Source organism: Panthera onca, chromosome B2, assembly GCF_046562875.1.
Source record: "Panthera onca isolate mPanOnc1 chromosome B2, mPanOnc1 haplotype 2, whole genome shotgun sequence".
Classification (NCBI taxonomy): domain Eukaryota; kingdom Metazoa; phylum Chordata; class Mammalia; order Carnivora; family Felidae; genus Panthera; species Panthera onca.
Window position 1 is genome coordinate 118677388 of NC_138343.1, and position 25134 is coordinate 118702521.

The following is a 25134-nucleotide window of genomic DNA, read 5'->3' on the forward strand; positions in this document are numbered from 1 at the left end:
TCTGCCATGGAACCCCATTATAATACCTTTCTGTGGAAGCTTGTTCATGCCTTAAGCCTGTTTAGATTCTGCACATCTATGAAAGAGCATGGGAAATAACCTGAATCCAGCACTGCCTTCATATGCAAGTAAAAGGGTTCCTGCCCTGGGTCTTGCCCTTCAAGCCCTGCATATCACAAACACATGGTAAAGGAATTTTGTAAGGAGACATGGGTGCCCTTACTGTGGATAGAGTACTCAGTACTGACACAGTACAACGTATAACCGTAGATATTCACGTTGTGACCCACATTGTTGAGGCTCCAGGGAAATGTTCATGCCTATCTTGTGCCCTGTGTCCTAGAAAAAGTGACTGTACCTAGGACTCTGTTGCTGTTGGACAGAGAAACCACTTTGGTAAGAAGGCAGGATTTGAACAGCAGAAACCCTTAAGACAATAATATATATTGAGTGATTTATCAAATCCCTCCTTGCAGATACTATAAATGCATATTCATTCTTTCATAACAAAGTGTGCTCTTCCAGTGGTGATGAGCAACCATTGTTCTTGCTCTTTTTTGTGTTCTGATTCATGCTTCCAGAGATATTCCCAAACTAGTGTGGTATTCGTAGCACACACATACATATTGTGGCTGTGGAACATTTTGCAAGGTTAAAAAATTGATATTACTCTTCTATTGATATTAAATTTCTATGCCCATTGTGTTAGTCATCCAAATATCATTAGACCATCAACAGAACTCAGATGTGAACACTGAGATGTGTAAAACTTAAGGTGCTTGTCTTTGATGATTTTTGTGACTTCCGGTCATGTAAAAACCGTAGATTTGAACACATTTCCAATTTTGTCATTATGACAGTTGCACATGTCAAAGTAAGAGAACAAAACATATTTTTTAGAGTGTGTCTTAGCTTGATTTATAACTTAAATATTAGGACATAGGGTATGTTGGCCTTCAATTTCACTTTTGTTCTTTTCAGTTCTATAGGCATTAAGTAGTTTACCAATTGGTACAAATCAGATTTTTTAATATGCAGAAAACATGAAAAAAACGTGGAATGCTTCACAAATTTGTGTGTCATCCTTGTGCACGAGCCATGCTAATATTCTCTGTACCATTACAATTTTAGTATATGTTCTGCTTAAGTGAGCACTCCGATTTAACTCTTAATTTGTGTCCTGCAACCCTTACTCCTGGGTCTATCTGAACACACTTGACCCAGCACTATCCAAGCGACCAGGGTTAGGTGACCTGGCTGCCTAGTTGTGACATTTCAACAAGGAAAGGAAGTAATGTCGTGTTAGCCTGAAAATATCTTAACTATTCACTCAGAAAATATTGTCACATGCCTTTGGTTCTGGTGATGTAGTTTCCTTTCTAAAGAGGATTTTCTTTTCCTGAAGAGAGTCAGTCATTTTTATGTTCTGCATCTTACAAAGTTTTTTCACTGAGATTTTCATCCCAGGAATTCTGGTATAGAACACATGCAGAACAAATTCGGGTCTTGTGCAGAGAAACACTTAGGGAAATCTTCATTTTTAAAGGTCACTGTTTGCTGTCCACAACACTTTATAATAACTGCACTCCCCATTTAGTGGGACTTCAGAAATATTGTTTATGAATTATGTGTGGAGATAATAAAATATGATGTCAAATTCGTCCGTTTGCTTGTATACACACACCATACACAAACGTATATAATATATATGTTCATAATGAATTTACCTCTGTAAATAAATGACAATAAGGAGAGAAGAGATGCGTAACAAAATGTGTTAAATCTACATTGGGAGCTGATGTAGTGCCCAGGAAAAATTTTCCTAATTTTTTTATGTTTATTTATTTTTGAGAGAGAGAGAGTGAGAGAGAGAGAGCGTGGGCGCGCGCGCAATCACACACACACACACACACACACACACACACACACACAAGTGGAGGAGGGCCAGAGATAGATGGAGACACAGAATCTGAAGCAGGCTCCAGACCCTGAGGTGTCAGCACAGAGCCGAAGGTGGGACTGGAATCCATGAACTGTGAGATCATGACCTGAGCCAAAGTCGGATGCTCAACCAACTGAGCCACCTAGGTGCCCCCTGAATTTTACTATAATAGAAAGTAAAAGCCATCTATTAGTTGCCCACAGTAGAGAGAAGATAGTGGTTTGTCCTCAAGTACAAATGACGAAGAGGGGACCCCACCTTGAAGGAAGAGTCCCACAGCTAGGGTGGGTAGTCTGTGCTTCCTGCTACTCCTTTTTATTTTACTAATCTCTTAATGAGTCATCCTCCAGGATGCCTCCCCACTAACAAGGGACCCGAGCTTCCAAATTCCAGGATGGGAGCCCCTACCTTCTCCTTTTCTTGGAGGTCCAGAACTATATGGACCTGTGTTGCTGCTTGATTTTGTTTCTTGTTATTTCTTAACTAGTTTTGGGATAAAGCTTTAGGCTTCTCTTCTTTTTTTTTTTTTAATTTTTTTTTCAACGTTTTTTATTTATTTTTGGGACAGAGAGAGACAGAGCATGAACGGGGGAGGGGCAGAGAGAGAGGGAGACACAGAATCCGAAACAGGCTCCAGGCTCCGAGCCATCAGCCCAGAGCCCGACGCGGGGCTCGAACTCACGGACTCGAACTCACGGACCGCGAGATCGTGACCTGGCTGAAGTCGGACGCTTAACCGACTACGCCACCCAGGCGCCCCTTTAGGCTTCTCTTCTGAAGGAAAGTTAAGGAATCTTGAGTAGCTCTTTGAAGAAACCAAGCTCAAAAAGCCCTGCCCTTGAAACCATAACTTTGAACATATCACTGCTAAAGATTCTGTTTATTCTTAACATGCTTGGAAACATAGGATAAACTACTTAGAAAATGAAAAACTTGAATAAAGAGCATAATACGGCTTTGAAAGTACATCAGCTTTTTCATACATGTGTTGTATGAAGTGTATTATGTCAGTAAAGTAAATGAAGGCTGGTTTCTGATAAACTTAGTAGCATTAGATGTATTTATAACATACAACACTTTTTAAATGTGATTTAAAATTAATTATATTTTGAGGAAAATTAGGCAGTTTACATCATTGGAAGATAATTATAGACACCCTCCTTTAAGCGTCTTGTAAACCAGACTACTGATTTCCAGGATGCCGTAATCTGTGTAATAGAACATCATCTGTTCTACTTCACTATTGTCTTCGTATTTCTTTTTTTTTTTTTTTTCTTAAAGTTTATTTATTTTTGAGACAGAGAGACAGAGCATGAACGGGGGAGGGGCAGAGGGAGAGGGAGACAGGAATCGGAAGCAGGCTCCAGGCTCTGAGCCATCAGCCCAGAGCCCGATGCGGGGCTCGAACTCACGGACCGTGAGATCGTGACCTGAGCTGAAGTTGGACGCTTAACTGACTGAGCCACCCAGGCATCCCGTGTCTTCGTATTTCTTTTGTTTGTTTATTTCATAAAGCCCTTTGGACTGGAAACCTCACTGTAGAATTGTCAAAGTGAAAATGAGATCTTTAAATATTTGTTACTGTTATGATTTTTTCTTATTATAAAATTAGAATCATACATAAAAATGAAAGTCAATATCTATTTACATTATTTCCTCCTCTTCTAGTTTCAGCCTAAGCCTCTATTTTCTCTATGTCTTGTCTCCTTTGCTCTTAAACTGTACTATACAGTCTTTTGTTTTCTGATTCTCAAATATATTTGTCTTTCTTGGGCAGATAAATTTATCTGTCCCAAACTATTTTGTAGGCATTTCTATTTATTTCTTTTTTTCAACTTGGCTTGCTTCTCACATTCAAACTCTTCTACAAGGGTCCCTTACTTTCTAGTTTCCTCATGTTGATGAAAATCTACATCATAATTGCTTTATATATTTGATTATTGGGCCCTTCTGCCAATTTCATCCCTTCCACTCCTTGCCTCTTCACTCTCGTAATCAATATGTTTTTAAGTTTCTTTATTTATTTTGAGAGAGAGAGAGAGCAGGGGAGGGGCAGAGAGAGGGGAGAGACAGAGAATCCCAAGCAAGCTCCACACTGTTAGCATGGAGCGCAATGCAGGCTCGAACCCATGAACTGCCAGATCATGACCTGAGCCAAAATCAAGAGTCAGACGCTTAACTGATAGAGCCATCCAGACACCCCTATGTGTTTTAATTCATAACTTAAATGTGGCTATCAAAGGTAATTAATCTGCTGGACCATTTGACTACCTAGCCTGGTTCTTTTCCTCATTATCTACTCAAAACAACCACAGATTCGAAAAACGAGGGGCTCCCAACCAAAGGAAACTGTGCTCTGTCTCTGCCTAACTTAAAACTATTAATAGTCGGGGCGCCTGGGTGGCTCAGTCGGTTGAGCGCCGACTTCGGCTCAGGTCACGATCTCGCGGTTCGTGAGTTCGAGCCCCGCATCGGGCCCCTGTGCTGACAGCTCAGAGCCCGGAGCCTGTGTCAATTCTGTGTCTCCCTCTCTCTGACCCTCCCCCTTTCATGCTCTGTCTCTCCCTGTCTCAAAAATAAATAAACATTAAAAAAAAAAAAATTAAAAAAAAAAAAAAACTATTAATAGTCAACAAAAAATACTTCATCACGTTTTTCTAACTGCATGTGTAGATTGATCTCCCCAGTCTTCAAATTTTGTCCTCTCCTTTCTCCAAAGAGTTGTCTTCACTTGGAAAAAATCATACTCGTCTCAGACCATTGTCTTCCATAACTCCATCTGGTTTTTGGAAGTGAATCATGTAGACCGCTCATTCTTCTTTAATCCTCTCACATCGTGTTGCAGTAAACAAATCCCTGCTAAATGTTAATTCAGGCTCTCCTCCTTCATTCTGGAAATGGAATCAGGAGAAAAGAAACTGCCCTGGGCTGCATTTTTATTTGGAAGACTTACTTCTTTTCCTAAAGACTTTTATTTGGAAGACTTATTTCTTATCCCAATTCCCTCATTTCTCCCCACTTCTTTCAGATACATTTTCCATGTGTAAAGTCTCCAGCCTGGACCAATATCACCATTCATCTATGGTTTCCAAAACTCTAGCTACCACCAGCAAAGAGCCCCAAGTGCCACAGACACTGTAACTTATCTCCTGGTAAACTGTTCCCTAGATGTTGGTATATACATTTCTTACCTCTCCAGTTAGAGTGTAAATTCCTTTAGCTCAAGAATGAGTCTGCTCTATGATTGTCAAATACCATACCCGGTGGGTGATAAAATCCATTTAGGAAGTTGTGACCGACACTAAAAATAAATCAAATATAAGCAAAAAGAAGATAGATATCTCGGTGAATTACTCATAGTAAGAATAATAATTAACCAAGATGTGGAAATAGTCTAAGTGTTTATCTGTGGATAAATGGATAAAGAAAATGAGTATACAGAGGAAAGAAATATATGTATATAATGGAATGATATACAGTCACAAAAAAGAAGGAAGTCTTGAATTCGTAACGATATGGATGAACCTTGAGGTATCAGGCTAAGTGAAATAAAAGAGAGAGAAATATTCTCTGATCCCACTTAAATGCGGAATCTGAAAAAACAAAAACTAAGCCCGTAAATACAGAGCACAGATTGGTGGTTGCTATAGGTGGGGTTGGGGAATGGAAGAAATGGGTAAAGGAGGTCAAAAGGCACAAACTTCCAGTTATAAAATAAATGAGTCATGAAAAATGTAATATACAGCATGGCAACTCTAATGAATAATCCATATTGCCTATTTGAAAGTTGCAAAGAGAGTAGCTCCTAAAGGTTCTCATTACAGGAAAAAAAATTGTAACTATATATGACAACTGACGATATGGATGTTAACCAGGCTTATCGTGGTGATTTTATAATATATATGAATGCCAAATCATTATGTTGTATAACTGAAACTAATGTCATATGCCAGTTATACGTCAAGTCGTAAAAACAAAATTTAGAAATGGGAAGAAAAGAGTAAGAATTGTTTTGGGGAACCTTTTAGTATGTGCCCACTGGGCCACGACCAACATTTTGAGAACCACTGTCCCATAGCGTAAGAGCACAATATGTGCTTGGTATTTGGTCAATTAAAGTAGTTAAAAGGAAAGATTTGAAAGAAGCCTGTCTATGCAGTTCTGAGGGTCTTTTTGTTACTCTTGCTGTTTGGTCTTCAGTCTGTGTGGGGTCTAAGCAGTCAGGTTGCTTCGTCAGCCTGGTTGAGTACCTCCTTCCCTTGTTCAGAACATTTGGATGAACCACAGATTCCCTGAGGGAATTCGTATGCTGATGTAAGCCTCATGATGAACACCACGCATAAACTCCACTGTGGGTTTTCTATCTCCCAAATGGGAAGCTAATTATTATTGACATAAACTGCTAAGTTCCACGCCCTTCAATTTATTTTAGCACATGTTCATGGAGTGCCTCCTCTGTGCCAAGATTGCATGGACTGAAGATACAGAGTTGAATCAGACGCAGGTTACACCCTAGAAGAGCTAATGATTTAATACAGGAGCTAACAAACTGCAGCCCGCCGGCAAAACCTGGCCCGCGGTCTGTTAGTGTAAAGAAAGTTTTATTGGAACTCAGCCAGGCTCAGCCACACAGAACTAAGTAGTTGCGACAGAAACCATCTGGCCCACAGAGCCTAGATATTTACTGAAATATATCTATGAAAACATTTGCCAATCTCTGATCTAATAAAACCTCAAAATTGAAGATAATACTTTTTTCTATTATATTTCCATATGCAAAAGTGACAGATATATCAAAAGCAATGTAGTATTCTCCTTATTTTTATGACTAAACAACATCCATCCCTGATCTGTTGGGAGCCCTTAAGAGTTGACAAGAAGTGGCTCCTTTTGAAAAGTTGGTGACAGAAAAACATTATGATCTTAACGAATTGACATTTCATGTTTTTCTCTCTTACACGTACATAACCACCCTGCCCGGAACTGGGATGTCTGAAAAGAGTGCCAATATTATCACAAAAAATTACAGAGCTAAATCAGCTGAGCATTAGATCAGAGATCACCCAGGGCCTGCCCATTAGCTGAGGATAGCTCATGGTTATCATATGCTTGGCTCTGAAATTTTTGAACAACGTTAATTTGAGAAATTAATATCACATTAACATCTGGGTCTTCCAATTCTTTTGAAACGTCAGATTTGGCAACGGTAGGGAACCATTCCCGCATGACGAAAGCCCACGGGAGCTGAAAAGCAGCTTCTGTCTTTGAGTGAGACATACATGCTCCAGATTACCCTGTTTTCTACCGCTCCCAAATATTTCCCTGCCTCAAGATTGTCAATTGCCATTTTCAACAAATTTACATTGCTATTTTTCTCAGTAAAGAAATTTCTCTGTAGCTGTTCTTTTAAAAGTAGTATGACAAGATTAACCAGAAAAGATTATGTTTTTAAAAAACTTTCTTCTGAATTTAATATGCAGGCAGAAGGGTTGCAGTCTGCACTCACTTTACTGACTTCTGTTCTTTTTTAGCCCCCCGTGGAAATGATAGTTTAATGTCTTAACGCCCATAAAGAAAAGCAGAGCCGAAATGTGGCTTAGAACAGTGATCTCCAAAGAGATCCTAGGCAACGTTTAAGATAAACTACTGAGGTTTGGATAGAAAATACTGGAATCTACATAGTTGATCTCCTTCTTACTTTGTATTTTATATTTTTATATATTTTATAAGCTTATAATATAGTTATAAAGCAGTACATATAGCTATACACACACACATATACACATACACATGTAACTGGGTAGATAGTCAAATATATATTTAGTGATGGAGGCATGTGATCAAACTAGCCTGCAGACTTTAGTCTCGGGAACCGGGAGAGATCTGGGAAATCATCACATCCAAATGTTCATTTTACAAAGAAAGAATCTGAAATCTCTGGAGGTGAAGTGATCTGGTCAAAGGCACAGCCATGTTAGCAATATACCCCACTGCCTGCTTTTGTCACCAAGGCCTCCATGGGAAAATGAGACCAACATGGCGATAAAAAAAATCCCCCGAAATAGCTGGGCGATTTGTAGGAAACTCAGACTTCTTCCTCCAGCGTAGCACACATTTCAACTGGTGGTACCTAGAATAGCTTCTCTTTTTTTGTGAAAAATGGCATCTGACCATCTCCCTACTGCCAGTAGAGGCCACCACTGTGGCCGCCTTCTCATTGGCCAGCTCTCACTGGCCCTCTTCTGCCTTCTTTTCCTGTGGAAATAAAATATAAGGGCAGGAGAAAGGACATATTTGGTAATGTTACGCTCCTCAGCTTCCTGCTCGGGGCTGTCTCAGCTGCAAAATGTCAAGGGAAAAAATATCCCTCCAACTTGGAATGAATTCCAGACAGACCCTGATGCCTGCAAATTTGTCAGAGGGAGAGCCAAGTCCAGAAAAGCAGAACATGAAGAAGGCTCATTATGCGACTTCAAGAGACGCTCAAATAATCAGACACTCTGGTATTTATGATTTTCCCCATTTCAGATGGCCTGTAGTTCACAACATTCCCCTCCCTTCACCGCTGATTCTGAACTTCCTTTTAAATTAAACCTCAACAGTTATAAAAAGACTCTCACATTACTTGTAAGCCACAGGCACCACTGGGAGACACTGTTCGTACAGGCCTGTTTGGGGCTGGAGAAGGACAGCTCTTTTTGATTATTAGTCTGGGAAGGGCAGGCCAGGAAGGCAGACTCACTTCACCTTGACCACACCATTGCCCTCCTCTGCTTACCACATCTGTGCCAGGACCCCCTGCCACTCCCAGCATTTGATACAATGATCTGTACTTAAAAAGCAGCTATTTTGTGCCCTTGGCTTTCCTTTTTCATTGTGGCTTTTATTGTAATGGGGGGGGGGGGGGAGCGGGCACGAAACAACCAGCAAATTGATGCCGACTCTCCCGGTTTGTGAATATACCAACAGGACTTGTTTGTAAGGTTGAGTTCTTAGGGGGGGATCTTAGTCTGTTCCTGGCATCCAGCGCGTTTTCTTTCTCCTTTAAAACCATTGCCACATGCTGGCAAAAAGGTAAGGAAACAGGATTTGTAATCCAAACCTCATTAAATTGCTACATACACATTTTCCCTTCTGCTTCTCGCTCTTCAGTTCTAAATGCCGTGGCATTTGTTTGTACTTGGTCACCCTGAGTCCTTATTTGGGTTCTCCAGTAGGCACGAAGGCATCCAAGTATCAGTTTTAGCAACCGATGGAAGTACCCACATGAGGAATCGGGTGTTCAGTCCTAACATGCGGTCTCGACGAATAAGGGGCTTCTGTTTTCTTTTCCTAAACCGTCCAGCATCTCGACGCTGGTTTTGCTCCTCAACAGTCTAAGGTTTGTGCTACTTCCATGGTGATCGACTGTTAGGTCATAAACATTAGATTGTGGCATCACCGGATGAGTCAGTCGGGAGGAAGCTGGGCTGGAAATACAGCTGAAAGCCTCTGTTGACAGACAGATGCCTTCTTAATCATGGCCTCCGTGGGGAAAGGAAAACTATCCTGGGCCCACCCCCGGCATTGATTCACAAACCTGGACTGCTCTGGAAGAGGCCCGGAAAGCCCATCCTTGGGGGATACCACTGTTCCCTCCTCCGGGCTTCTCACAGGATAGCCACACAACTCACAGGAGGGGGAAATTGAACAAGGAAGCTCTTTCTGGTTACTTTCTGAGTGTCAGCAAAAAAAAAAAAAAAAAAAAAAAAAAAACAACAGCTTTCATCTTTTCGACGTCTTGCGCTGTTCCTTCTTAAAACAGCTTATATTGTCAGCATTGCCTATTCCTTGGTGCATCCATTTCTGGTAGGGTTCCTATTCCATTACATCGGCCTTGCAATATGGGCATCCCAAGAGTTCACCTTTTGGAAGGCTGGAGGTGGGACTACACAATATCATTTTGTTCCCCTTAATCAATTTGTCCTATCTCTTTTAAGCCCCGGGGACTACTAGAAATTTTGCCATCTTTTAAAAATTTCTTTACAATTTCTTGAGTCCGTATTTCATTTTAGAAGAATTGATTTAATATTTCCAAATTTAGGTTTTTAGAGAGCATGATGTCAAGAACCACTGTGCATTAGGCTGCTAGGAGACTAGGCAGCCAGAGAAACAATGTCTTTCCCTGTGTCCCCTATCAAGAACTGCTCAGTGCTCCTGCCAGCCTGTAAGGCTTTATCATCCAGTCATTTTAGACCTGCAAGAGAACATTCCATCAGGGGATCAGGTTCTATCATTTCACTGGTATGCAATGTAAGACCACAGAAACTCTAGTACAAACAAATTTTCCATGGCTCAGATTAATAATAGATAGCACTTAAATGGTCAGTCCAATTGTGTTCCCTCCCTGCTAAGGACAGAACACATGACAATAAGCTGAAAATCCAGCCAGGCAAGTCAGACCAGAAGCAAGGAAGAATTTCTGGCCTCAAGGTTACAGAAGAAGTTGTAAAGTTCACCTCTTGAGGGGAATCTTTAAGATGAGCCTGAAAAACATATGTGAATGGTTATGATCCAGTTCTGACTGGAGTTGGGGGACACATTTATATGATTTCCAAGCTTTCCTTCAAAACACAAGATTCTTGCAGTGGTTGAAACGTGACTCTGTGCATTTCTCACTGCTATTGAGATTGTTATTCATGATCAGGCTACTTTTACGTAACAAAGACAGATTCTGCTGGTTGGAAGATAAGTGAGGAGTTATTTATTACACCTCTCTTGTTTCAGTCAGGAGAAAACCTAGGCACAGAGAGGTCATTGTCAGATACCCAGAAGAAGAGCTGGGCCTACAGTGCAGACCCCCCTCAGCTCCCTGTGCTGCGTGCTTTACTGCACCATAGTTTTACTAATAGTATAAATCTATTTAAGCTGTAGCTCCAGTTTGTAGGAATTTTGTTTATTTCGTGAGCAGCACTGAGACAGAAATATGAGAATCTCTGGGAATTGGCATGGCTAAATATTACAATTTAGAAGAATAGTTTAGGCAAAGTACAAAAGAGGAAATGCTATTTAGATGAGTTCATTTCTACTCACTAAAAAAAAAAATTAAAAAATTAAACTCAAGATCCAACAACATTTTCCTTTACTTAGCCCAACATCAGAGGCTTTACACAGCAACTCCCCAAACAAATCTGTTTCATATATTTCATCTTTCCAACTAAGGACCTTTTTTAATATCTGATCTTGAGTTTATTAACTTCTCTTAGAAAAAGTTCTATTTCATCTCTACAAATGCAAAACTGAACCTGATTTTACCTCTCTCTTGTTTTATAATTATTTAAATGGATAATGCTGACAGATCTTAGAAGACATCCAACAGCTTTAATTTCTAAGATGTGAATTCCTTCCCCCCACTTCTCCCTTCTTTCCTTCCTCCCTCCCTCCCTTTCTGCCTTCCTCCCTCCCTCTCTCCCTTCCTTCCTTCCTTCCTTCCTTCCTTCCTTCCTTCTTTCCTTCATCTTGGAGAACTGCTTGCATTGGTTGTTCATTTGTAGAATTCTCACCTGCCTTTATCTTGGAGGATAATCTATTCATTTTGATGAGGGAACATAAGGCAGCTGAAGGCCAAGCACAAGCTAGCACAACCCCAACCCTCCTAACCTCAGGTGGGTTATATGTGATATTCCTCAGGCACTTCTGGCTGCCTAAGAACAAAGAAAAGGACAATCTTACCAAAAGCCTAACCTCCAGTAACCTACAGACTCCCTTTCCTGGAGTCCTAATATCACCCTCATCAAGGTGTAGGGGTTTAAATGCTTGCCACGGTGATGTGGGTAACAAAGGCAAATGAAAAATTAAATTCTCTTACTGCCTACAATCCATTGACAAGCCCTTGCAACAGGCAGATTGACCTTCGCTAGGAGCTCAACTGCATCCTGGATGCTACGGGCAAAAGGGAATCTTGGCTTAACATTATCCTGACCCCCCAGGATCCTGTGAGTCTCCTTAAACACATAAAAAATCCTTTGCAAAAGTCCTTTATCTTTAACCCCCAAGTATATGTTGGTAATTACACTCCAAGCGTATGGCCCCTGATACACATCTGAAGGGTCTCATGACTGAGGTTTTAGTAAACAGTAATAAATGGCATTTTCCTAACATCAGCTAGCCCCTCAAGGTCCTGGAAACCTTGTTTCCAAAATTCCTTAGAGACTTACACTATGCCTAACTCCCTCCATACCTGAAGGTATATAATCAGTTACTCTTCACAATCCCAGTACAGCTCTTTCTGCCCACAGGTCCTGTCCCTGTGCTTTAATAAAATCACATTTTTGCACCAAAGACGTCTTCAAGAATTCTTTCTTGCCCATTGACTCCGAACCCCACGATCACCCCCAAAATCCATAAATTTCACATTGAATTCCAGTTAAATTATTCCTTTGGTTTTCTGCATGGAAGCTGCATTTGAAGGGCTTTCTCAATCCTATTCTGGATCAGAAGTCATGGCTCACAGATGCATTTCCTTATGAATGACTTTAATACACAGGAAATAAAGTAATTTTAGTAAATGATAAAATTTGCCCCTAAAGCTGATATTAACATTATAATATCTCTCTTCTTCCCTGTTTTGGTCTTTTTAGATTCTTTGTCAGGCATCGGACAAAATCATAGTTTTAGTAAACTTCCCACGAAGTCTGAGTAAGCACTTTCCTAGTTGGTTTGATTTAGGGCGTTCCAAAAGCCCTTTTTATCCCAAGTGTTATTTTATCTGTCAATCAATCGGAAACTAAAATTCCAACTAAGGGATTGCACTGTTCAGGTTAAGACACCTCCCAAACGCCATGTGGGGGTTGGCATCCGGTGGTGTCACAGTATTAACCCATTAGTACCCATGAGTACATTAGTTTTATATAATGGATCTCAGCATGGGATACAAAGGTTATATCCAAGGAGGGTTATATTTTGGTAGTATACATGCATGGTCTAGATTAATTATGCCAGGAAAGGAAGCCCAAGTTGGACAAGAGCAGTGGAAGATTAAGGTAAAAATAAGAGAAGGTGCCAAATAGACCATGACTCAATCACAGTTTTCTCTTCACCTGTTTCGGGAGGCTGTGTTTATATTACTCATGTTTCAAGCATTGTGGATACATCTGTTGCCTTCTTTCTCAAAGGTCTTCACAGCTGTTCATGGACTTGACTCTTCAGGTTGTGTGTGAAGTGAATATATCATTAAATGAGGGTTTGTTGGATCCAGAGGCCCTTTTAGAGTAGTATATGTGCAGCAGAGTAGGTAAAAACTTGACAAAGCAAGACAGGGAGTTTAGTAGTCAACTTTTATGATGGTTTCCATGGGTCAGGGGAGGCAAGCAAGGCATAGAATGTAAGAGAAAAGGGAATTTAGGTCATTTTTTTAAGTTAAGAAAAAACAAGTTGGAATAAGAAGGCTGGAAATACTACTACAAGTCAAACACCCATTTTAGTTCCAGAGATGAATTGTGAGAAAGTAGGTCTCAGCTCAGCCTAGTGAAGAGACCATTGTTGTCTTGCTTTCATTGCTATTCTTTTCAGATAAAGCAACAAAATACATCAGCAGTGTGTGTGTGTGTGTGTGTGTGTGTGTGTGTGTGTGTGTGTGTGCTGAAGTAGATTTCGGAAGACACAGACAAACTATGAGCTATGCATTACATTTCCATCAATGAAAATAATGGAACATAATCATTTGGCTGCTATAACTGGCTATTTGTATCCAGCAAATTAGACAAAATCTGGTGATACACAACTGCTGTTTTCCAGAAAGTGATATTTTGAGGGAATAAAATCTTTCTAGAGATTGAATTTTGGAGATTAGTTAAACCCTGGCAATTTCGCTGTGGAGTGGGGTCAAGAACAGAGTGTTGTAATTCAAATAAAGGTATCACTCCACTCCTTTACCTGTAGACAAAACTGAATACCACCTATTTAGGCTATCAGGAAAATAGTAGCAAGAGTTGTAACAGTTAAATTTTACATCCAAATTAGGGAGTTAGTACCATAAGAGCTTTAATGATTATTTTGAAATCAAAATTTGAACACATGCAAAACATATCCACTGGAGAAACATACATACATTTCTCATGAATTGGTATTTCATTCATTCATTCATTCATTCATTTATTCACTCAACGAATGCTATTTGGAACTACTATGAACCTACTAAATTTTATTGGTCAGGGTTCTTTAGAGAAACAGAACTACCTAGATGTGTATATATCTTGTTAGTTACATGTATAAAAAGAGGGAGATTTAAGGAATTGGCTCGGGTGATGGGGAAACTTGGCAAGTCCAAGATCTGCAGGATAAGCCTGAAGGCTGGAGAGCCAGGGAAGAGTTACAGTTTGAGTCTGAAGGCAGTCTTTCTGGCAGAATTCTTGGATTGGGCAGTTCAGTCTCTTTTCTATTCAAGCCTTCAATTGATTGGACACAGCCCACACACATTACGGACGGTAACTTGCTTTCCCGAAGTCTTCTGACTTAAATGTTAATCTCATTTTTAAAATAGTTTCACAGTTGGGGTGCCTGGGTGGCTCAGTCAGTTTAGCGTCCGACTTCGGCTCAGGTCATAATCTCAGGTTTGTGAGTTTGAGCCCCGTGTTGGGCTCTGTGCCAACAGCTCAGAGCTTGGAGACGGCTTTGGATTCTGTGTCTTCTATCTCTGCCCCTCCCCTGCCCACACTCTGTGTCTCTCTTAAAAATAAATAAACATTGAAAACAAAATTTTTTTAAGTAATAAAAAGTAAAATAGTTTCACAGAAACATCTACAATATTGTTTGACCAAATATCTGGGTAACATGGCCTAGCCAAATTGGCACATAAAATTAACCATGCCATGAGGGCTAGGCATAGCCCTATTATTTCCTGTTATGGAAATAGCCATTATCTCATGGAGCTTACATTCTAGTGCCTTTTATAAGTTTGAGACATGTTGCCATAGACTTTACAAAAAATACCTAAAGTTAAATTCAGTTGGTAGCATTCTTACCCTCACCTTTTGGAGATGATGATGGTGGTGGTGGTGGTGGTGATTATTTAGCATCTTCCTGGGATTACCTGGATTGAGAAACCTCATGTACTAGTAGTTATACTTAGTTTGTTGCCATTTTTGGCAATGCTAGGATCACAAGAATCTTTCTGAAGAATGAGGCATCTTTTTCTTTATCCTACTAAGATTAGAGCAGTAGAAACTATGATCATATGACATTTTCCCTAATACTTTTAGAAAACCACACAAGACATCTCACTGAGCAGAATCAGACTGTGAGGCACATGATAAAATAAGGGACCAGCTGTAATATCAGAGACATACTACAGAAAGTTTTATGGATTCCAGTTTGTTTACTTGCAAGGGAAATGTCTGAAAGCCTGAAGTATACATTACACATAATTTGGCTGCACTTAGAGGAAAATCTTGGATTGCCCTGAACCTTCTAACTTTTATCAAACAAAGAACCTATTGTCACCTTTCCATATCCTTTGGTGAAACACAGAAAATTTCCATCTATTTTTTACTTATTATTATTTTATTTTACTTTTTTTTTGCTTACAGTTTTTTTTTTTTTTTTTATTCCACTTCAATACACCTGTTTTCAAGTGCTAAGTGAAATCACTCCTTATCCTTGGGAGAAAATGACACAAGAAATGATAGTCATGGAATCTTCCTCTGGATGTGGGCACAGAAATAGTTCTCAAAATAAATCATGGCCACACACAGGTAGCTTCTTCATGAGGTGACTTGGTGACTTCACAAGATAGGCCCCACCCCACCCATCTGGGACAAGCATGATGGGCGGTCATCCTCTCTGGAGGCCTGTAATTATAGTACAAAGACGGAGGTGCATCTATGAAAGCAAACTTTGTCCAGATCTCTAAGGTACATTTTGCTTTTACAAATTACCTCACTTGGGGGCTCATAGTAGAAGAAGTCATTAAATGTCTCTGGAAAGATACATAGAAGAGCTGGTAACATTGTTTCCTCTGGGGTGGGGAGCTCTGGGTAAGGGTAGGGCGGAAGCTTACTTCTCAATGCAAGCCTCTGTACTATTGGAAATTTACTATTTGCATATATTATCTCCTTAAAATTAGCCACCTACCTAGCCGGTTAATTAGCTAACTAAATTAATAAAATATTTTTAAAAATCCAAATAACTATAAATACCTGAATCTTCTGTCATTATTTAGTTACCTGATCAATTTAACTCTTAAATCACTTATTTCCTTTTTCTTTCTTTTCTATTTTTATTTCAGAGAAACTGCGTACCTAAATTAAGACCGACCTTGTTCCTCCCTGAATATATCGGGCATATTCCTGCCTCAGGTTCTTTGCAAAAATAGTTTGCAGTGACTGGAAAATTCTCATATCCATTATCTGCATGACTTTCTCCTTGCTACTTTAAGTCTTGACTCAGATATCACTTTCTCAGTAGGGCCTACCTTGACCACCCTGTTTAAAATTGAAAGCTTAAAATAGGTGATGGAGATTAAGGAGTGCACCTGTCGTGTTGAGCACTGGGTGATGTATGGAATTGTCAGATCAGTATACTGAACTGAAACTGATACTATCAACTGATAGTTGATATGTCAACTACCTGGAATTTAAATAAAAACTTGAAAAAAATTAAATTAAACAAATATAAAATTGCAAGCTTACACCTCAGAATTCCTTATCCACTGTATTTTTAGTGCTAACTATGTTCTTTTAAAGTACTGTGTAGTGTATTTATTCAAAATCTTTATTGTCTGTATCTCAACACCGAACTACGTTCCTTGAGGGCTAGGATTTGTCTGCTTAGTTTGCTGCTGTTTCTCTAGCATCTAAATACTGCCTGGCAATCGTGGGTTGTTATGAAAAAAATTGCTGAATAAATGGGAGAAAAAAATGAATGAGTTTTCTTTTCCAAATATGTTATCTTCGATCGAATACCATTAAGTAATTTGAGATTGGCACATGTAGTTTTTAATTCTATTAATGATTCCTGTTTTTCAAAAACATTCTTTAACATGTATTTGGAACATAAATTCAGGAATGACCCTCTCTCATTTTTGCAAGAGGAAGTGTACTTTTTCTTCTGTTACTTCACAAATCTTCTGGGTAGCAAATATCCTTGGGTTTGTTAATGGTACTTTACAACTTATATTGTTATTATTGTATTATTTCTTGTTTATAGATTTTTAACTTCTGAGAATATTTTGGGCATAATCATTCTGTTTTGGAAAAATTTACCATCATTGTTTACATTTATCTATGCTTATACACATTCAACGCTCATCGCCTCAGATAGGTTTAATCAACTAGAGTAGTCAACTTGTTACCTCAACCGGAAGATTTAACATAGGGAAATTAAGCACTGAAAAAATGCACCGGAGGACTGAGGGCCAGAGTAAGCCTCTGCCTGTTCCAGTCTCCATACCACTCACCTCTGCTGGAGGAATAATAATGGCTTCTGCTTCTCCCTTTTCTGCAGAATTAATCTTTTCTATTATGCTCTGAGATACAAATGGGCAAAGGATTAGTGTTATCAACCCCCGGAAGTCCCTCAATATACAGAATTTGATAAGCTTCAAACCTAAAAGCAATAGAAAGAAGAAAGAAAGCATACTGAATTCATCAGAGTTTGATCCTATTGTGTCTTTTTAATTTTTTTAAATATAATTTGTTATCAAGTTGGCTAACATACAGTGTATACAGTGTGCTCTTGGCTTCTCGAGTAGATTCCTATGATTCATTGCTTACATACAACACCCAGTGCTCATCCCAACCAGTGCCCTCCTCAGTGCCTATCACCTGTCTTCCCCTCTCCCCTGCCCTCTACCCCCATCAACCCCCAGTTTGTTCTCTGTATTTAAGAAACTCTTATGGTTTGCCTCCCTCCCTCTCTGTTTGTAACTATTTTTTCCCCTTCCCTTCCCCCATGGTCTTCTGTTAAGTTCCTCAAGTTCCACATATGAGTGAAAACATATGATATCTGTCTTTCTCTGACTGACTTACTTCACTTAGCATAATACCCTCCAGTTCCATCCACGTTGTTGCAAATGGCAGGATTTCAACTTTTGAGCCAAGGGTGTTTGCTAATTTATTTTGGAGCCATTGCTGTATAATTGCATGCATATTCCATAAGTAAATGCCAGTGATGAACACATGTTCTTGTCCCTGTTCCTATATAATCATGGCATGATGGTCCAGACATCTACTCCCAAGACAGATAATATCAAGGTGGGAAATCCCAAAGGTACCATCCGTAATCTATATAATATGCCTGTACAATAGTTTAAGAAAATGAGTGCCCATTGTTATTTTAAATTAATAATTGCCCAGTATTTGCTTATAAAACCTTTCCCTGCCAATGTCACCTTATCTGTAAGATGAGAATATAGTAGTACTCATCTTGTAGGATTATCGTGAGGATTTAATGAGCTTTTATAAAAACAGAGAGAGAGACAGAGACCAAGTGGCAAAGAGTCTGGAACAGTGCCTGGGCCATTGTAAGTGCAGAGTAAAATGAGGGGCTATCATCACCATCACCATTATCATGATCATGGATTCTTTTCCAGAAAAACTGACAGGTGTATGTGTTGGATTGATGCATTGGACTTAATTCTTTATTCCATCCTGCATCTATGCCTTTGCCATGGTCTCTTCCTGGGCAAAGTGTGGTTCTTCACTGCTTGAATTTGAACTGGGTCCTTTGACTTTTTTCGGTCAATAGTATATGAGCAAAAGTGACAATCTGCCAGTTCTAAGCATAGGCATTGAGAGCCCTGTATTTCCACTTGTCCCCTTACACTTCTGCCAATGCTGTGGTAAGAGTTTCCCCCGAATTTGCTCATGCCCCTGTAGCCTCGGCCCCAGAATGAATACACATAGGCCAGAGGCGCCTCGGTCAATCCACAGAACCACAGTGAGGAACAAAGCCATCCGGCCAAGCGCACCCTAGATCATCTGAACCCCATTCTGCCCACATCCACGTAAATAATAATAAGCGATCGCTGTTTGAAACCTCTGAGTTTAGGGGTAGATTGTAGTGTAACTGTAGGGAACGCACACACTTCATTTCGGATATACCTACACAGAAGACCTACCCTTGACAGAGTCAAGTGATGACACCTGCTTTCTGGCTGAATTATATTACATGTTTTGCCCAAATGCTGGCTGGGGCTGTCTCTGTCTGTGAACATTGCCCAGAGTAGTGCCACAGGAAGTGAGTGAGTGTGTGTGTGTGTGTGGGGGGGGGGGGGGGTGGAGAGGTGAGGATTGGTGCCAGTTTCTGCCTTCTGTGTTTTTGCCACTTTCAACAGCCTGCCAGCTGGTGCAGCTGTACCCTTTGGACAAATGATATGATATCCTGGACATTAGCCTGAATGGTACCACACACGCAAAGAGCTACAGCTGCTATTTGTTGTGCTTCTTGCTGTTCTTGGCTCTGTTGCAATGCCTGGGGGTGGCAAAGACTTCTACACATGAGATGTGTCTTTCCAAGATTCATAGATAGTGTGTCTTTTCAAGATTCTAAAATTCGCTCAATGCAGCCACTAACGATGATGACCATGCATGTGGAAAATAGGCCAGGTTCATTTTTGAATAGTTTGATTTTTTTTCCCTCAAAGTAATTATGAAAGCAAATTAATCATAGAAAATTAATCATAGAAAAAATATAACATCATATAGTTTGTCCTTCCAGGAAAAAAAAAAAAACTAAAACTTCACTCATACTTTTAGTATATTTTTACATTTTTTAAGGCAGGAACATTTATTCCTTTCTTTGCCTAATAATATTCATACCAGCATATATGTAGACAAATCCTATGTGTTAACCATCCAGTAAATCAGATATGTAATTAGTTTCCACTGCTAAGTAAAAAGGTGATTTGTTCTGCATATGTGTCCTGGAATAATTGAAAATCATTATTAACTAGCACATGCTTCTGTCTAACGCGATCCATCTCAAAAATTTCTGAACTTGGTTTAAAACCAAAATATGTGAAAATGAGAATAAATGTGAGCCCAACAGAATATGTTATTCAACATATTTTTAGTCCATCCCAAACTGAAAGTGATTTTTATTGATGCTATTGGAGATGGGAAAAAGAATAAAAAGAGAAAAAAAAAAAAGGTGAATTATATTTATGGTCCAGCCAGAGGTAATAATTTACTGAGATGTAGTATAACCACCCTTCAGAGCATTATCAGTGGAGATGTAAGGAAATAAATATATAGAGTAGTTGTTTTCAACCCTGGTGGCAAAAGAGACACTTGGGGAACTTTTTAAAACTATCAGTGCCAAGCTTAACCCAAAGCCTTCTAATTTAGCTGGTTCTGGGTGGGATCAAGGAATTCATGCTTTATGGAAACACCCCTCATGAATCTAATGTGTGGGGTTAACCCCACTAGTATATGGCATTTTGAAATTGTCTTAAGTCCAAGAGGATGTTAAAATGAATACACTGCCTATTTTCAGACTTCTTTAGAGGATTTGAACTTCCAAATAGGGTTTTGGAGGAAAGAAGCAGAGATTGACACAAAGAAGTGTTTTTTCTTTTAAAATCAATTCTGTGATTTGTATTTGCTCAAGTTTTACAATTTCAATCAGCCAAACTTAGATTCGTTAATTCATGAGATAGTGATCTTTGCCCACTAATTGCCTTTATCGGTATTTTTACCCGATGTCAGTCTCGATTGCATTTTCGTATCTGTCTTCTTTGTAAACCTGTGACTTCACCCAGAGGTGTGCTGGAGCGGCTTAAGGGTGCTTGCAAAAGTGGCCTGTGCATGTCTCTTTCCAACTCTTAGGTTCAGGAATGTCGAGTTGGTAGAATGAAATTAGCCACGATAAAAGTGTTTACATCATGGAAATTGGCGAATGCTAAAAAATCAGATACTCTCTGATCCCAGAGATGATTATTAAACATTTAGTAGCACACGCGGATTGCAGTGGAAGAGAATTATGGCACATAAGTTGATTTTTTAGTTGTTTATCTCCGATATCTTAAAATCAGAAGTCGTGATTTTTAAGTACCTATTAATCTGGGGGAAAAGTAACCTACATTTTACAAGATGCCTCTTCTGTATTTTTTTTCCTATTGAATCCCCTTCCTCATTTTACCCTTTCCACCCACAACAGAAATTCCCACGTATTCTGTGCTGAGAAGAGTTTACTAGAGTTAGCTGAAAATCATTCTCTGCCGTCTCATGCCTCCACTTACGACCCCATACCACAGTGTTCGGTTTTTCATCTCAGCTACACAGCAGCCCTTTTTTGTTTGGTGAAAAAAGATAACCAATAAAATAAATGAGCAGTCTTATGATTGACCCTATTTTTTTGTTATTCAAGGAAACCCAAAATGAAGCAAAATAACCAAATTTTGCCAAGGAAAACATTTCCAACCATTTCAATTACTGTTTTAATTGGCTAGGTCTGGCTGCCAGATTATCTTCTAATCTCCACAAGAATGTTATTTGGGAAAAGTTGAAATATGGCCTGCATGGAAGCCACATTCATCTCCTCAGCACACTCTAGTTGGAATAACTCCCTCAGCATACTGGAATCATATTAGAGTGAAATTGGCAGGTCCTGGAAGAACATAATCCATAGATCATATAAAAGCCTAATTCACTATCAGCATATTATTGAAAAGTCTGAAAAATGTTGTGTGCCCGAGTCCAAGATAAAGAAAAGTGAGGATACTGAGATGTTTGTATAGCAAATACCTCTGGACAATGTGCAGAAGTATGTGTGTGTATGTGTATGTGTGTGTGCACGACTGTGTATGTGTCTGCGTGTGTGTTAATATAACAATAGAAGGAAGAAAATGGTTGCAGTTACTTGAATTGGTTTCATGAAAGCATCTTGGGCTGTAGGGTGTGTTTTACGAAGATCTTATAGAGAAATCGTCCCAGATCCTTATCAGACTTGGTTTAGAGACAGGAAAAGCCTTTTCTTGTTTGTTTTAGCCAAGTTGTGAAGAGATTGATTTTATGACTAGATTATTACATTTTCAGACTGCCATTTCAGTGTGTTCTCGTTCAAGTGGGATGCAGTTACTCTGCACATTATTCTTTAACATTTATTTGTAGTCAGATTCCACAGACACCAGAAAATACACAAAAAAAATATGTGTCGCCATGATAACCAATTGGGTTCTTACCCTAGAACCCTAGTCTTTTCAGTAAATGTGGGTTGTCCGGCACTGTATTGAAATCCCAAAATTTACACTAACGTAAATATTACCAACATCTGTTTCATATGTTGGGACAAGGCCACCATGAAGGAGCATGCATGATTGTGCATTGATAGCCAGAAGTTTTGTTGTAGTTGCTCAGAGTAAATACTTCTCTGAGAATCTACCCTGTGGTGTCGTTAAGGGGTGTGGAGAAGTTTCTTTGGAATTAACAGGATTAAATGACTGGAACTGGGATCCCGCACATTTGTCTTCTTTGATCAGCTTCTTTGTAGGCATCTGCAGCAGAGAAAGAAGAAGCTTGCAAAGTCCAGTCCACATGATTTAATTCCACAGTGGCGCTCATTCACTCAAAAATTATAAACGCAATGAATCTCTAGATCTGAAGCTGTTGAGGGAGAAGGGCATGCAGGGATAGAGAGAGAGTACAAATTTCTGTTCAGGTGAAAAGAATCTCAGGAGTCCCAAAGCCCATATGTCTCTGATGATCTACAGGGACCATCAACCATTTCTTACCTTCCTGGTTGATGAACTGCTTATTTCTACAACTAACGGATCTTCTCAACTTCTCACTGGCATTTGTGATGCTTCAGGCTTAAGAGGAACACCTTGAGCTGAATCACTGGTCCAATTTCCCTCAAACTTTATTGTCTTTACCAACCTTGTATCTGTATTACACCATCATCCGACCTGAGTGAAAGTCTAATATATCTTCTGTATCTCCTCACTTCTCCATCCTGCACGCAGATTTTTCAGTAGAGATTGAACAGAGCATGGCAATGAGACCAGCAGCACTTTCACAATAGTGCCTGAAGCTCGTATCAACCAGAATCCTAACAGCAAGCCCAACACAACCACCTCCAAGGTCTACATGCTTCCCCAGAACAGGTTGGCATCCTCTTGCAGGGCAGCACTTTTCAACTTCTTGTCTTGGCACCGATTTGTATGGATCAATTGCCATAAAATCATGTTGTTTGAAGCCATCTTAGGGTACTGAGTTTGTAAATGAGTTAGTTTTTATAATATAAATTAGAACCCTTTAAAGCTTATTTTTGTGTCAGTGTCTCTCTCACTTGCATGCATTCTGGTGTACTTTGCAGGAGAGAATAGAGTTGCAGCTAACTGCTCAGAAACTGTACATCACTATAGCCCAACAACCAAGTGAGAGAGACTGCTACTGATGGGTCAATAACAACTGTGGAGATTCTGAGTCATTGGAGCACTCGACAAAAGAAAGCTAATGGATGATGTGAAAATCCACATATGCCCATGAGAGTATATTGAGCCCATAAATGTTGTTGCTTGGTGTGTTCCTGAGAAGAGACATTTGAGAACCACTGTTTTGGAGTCAGAAACAGCACAGAAGAATTCATTTCAGCTCCAAATGGGTTATTTAACCACTGGCTGTCAGACATGTAGACAGCGTCATGTTTCAGTTTGACCTAGATTTGTAATGGGATGCGCCTAATTCCTTCAATGAAACGAAACTTTAATGAATCTTTAGGTAGAACTCTTAAGTGCCAAAAAACCATTTTCCCAGAGCTAGTGTGAACTTCTTGACAAACTAAAGAATTTACTCTTTTTGAGCCAAGAGGAAACCTCTGTTTGTTATACACTCCCATGCCATTTGATTATTGAGGGAGAAGGAATGGGAGCGGTATCCAAAACGGATGGGAAGGTGAGCACCACGTGCTTATTGTTGCTGGGAGTGGACCCTTCCTTGCCCTTAATGTATGTGCTAAATGAAGTCGGATGTGGTTAGTCAAGTGGTTGTAGCTAAATTAGACTGTTCATGGGAATCAGCTTCTTTGGCCTATTACAGAGACCTTAAATACCATTTAATAAATCCTGAAAATAAGTCTTTCTCTAGATAAACATCAGTAAAGCAAGGATTGGGGGGATACTAATAAACACCTTACATTTATAGAGATCTTATAGATTTTATACTTGGAAAAAATACTATTTTATAACCTGACATGGCCGCCAATACAGGAAAACCAATGAAAGATTCACATTCAGGGAGAGTAGTGTTCCTACAGCAGGAAATAATTATGGTCAGCCATGTGGGAGTAGAGTCATCCCAAAGTTAGCTGACTACAGTGGATTAAGTTCACATCTGGCTGATAGAGACGATCCAAAAATGATTCTGGGAATGCAGGAAAGCATTTGACAGGGCTGTGATTTTGTCTGTCTTTGTGAGCACCAGCTGACAGTGCTTCATCCATGCATTCATTATGACATCATTCTATGGACAATTCATGGACCAAGAAGATCTGAGAATCCCTGGGGTGATGGGAAATGCCACGGACATCCATGGTCTTGGATGCTCAGTGAGTAAACAATGATTTTTAAGCAGTTCCCAAGGCCTGAGAAATAGTTGGTCGTCACCCAGGTCTACACCCTTCAGCATGAGTTTTCTTGGGGAGGAGGTGGATATGTCTGCAAGCCCCATACTGGCCCCACATGTCTCTAACTAACTAGAGTAAATAAAGCTAATATGGAGGAGATTGTCTTGAACTGAACTCTTTTATGGAAAACGTTTGCGCGAGGAGTCTGAATGCTAAGACACCAATGTCTCGTTTCATTGGTGCCAATTAATGCCCTGAAGGGGCACCAATTAATTGGCACCAATGAAACGAGACATTGGTGTCTTAGCATTGGTATGCATAAGGCATGAGTGCAGTGTTGCTCTGGAAAAACAAGAAGAAATTCAGAAAATTCTTACACCTGCATGCCTAAGCCTTCATGATTATAATATTTTAAGCATTATACGGAAAGATACGCTTTCAGCTTAGTAGATAATAGGTACAGATACATGCACACATATATATATATATTCATACTCATATATAGATATATATAGAATCATCCATCTTGGGCATTCAACTGACTTTTCCTATATTAGCTCTCATAACTCTCAAGATTCTACATGGTATCTAAACTAGGCTTATTTTCTTCCATCATACCTTTATTCTGCATTTCCACTCCTACCTCAGCTGAG

The 25134-nt window shown here is 39.6% G+C and overlaps 1 long non-coding RNA gene and 1 other non-coding gene across 6 annotated transcripts in view; one reads left to right on the forward strand and one right to left on the reverse strand.

Annotated features, from left to right (window-relative positions):
* Nucleotides 1-25134, forward strand: part of LOC132667639 (uncharacterized) — a 303047-nt gene that overhangs the window by 178128 nt on the left and 99785 nt on the right. The gene's annotated exons all lie outside the window — the stretch shown is intronic.
* On the reverse strand, nucleotides 1049-1155 carry LOC132668067 (U6 spliceosomal RNA). Its single transcript, XR_009605439.1, has one exon. It is a non-coding gene; the product is annotated as a U6 spliceosomal RNA (small nuclear RNA).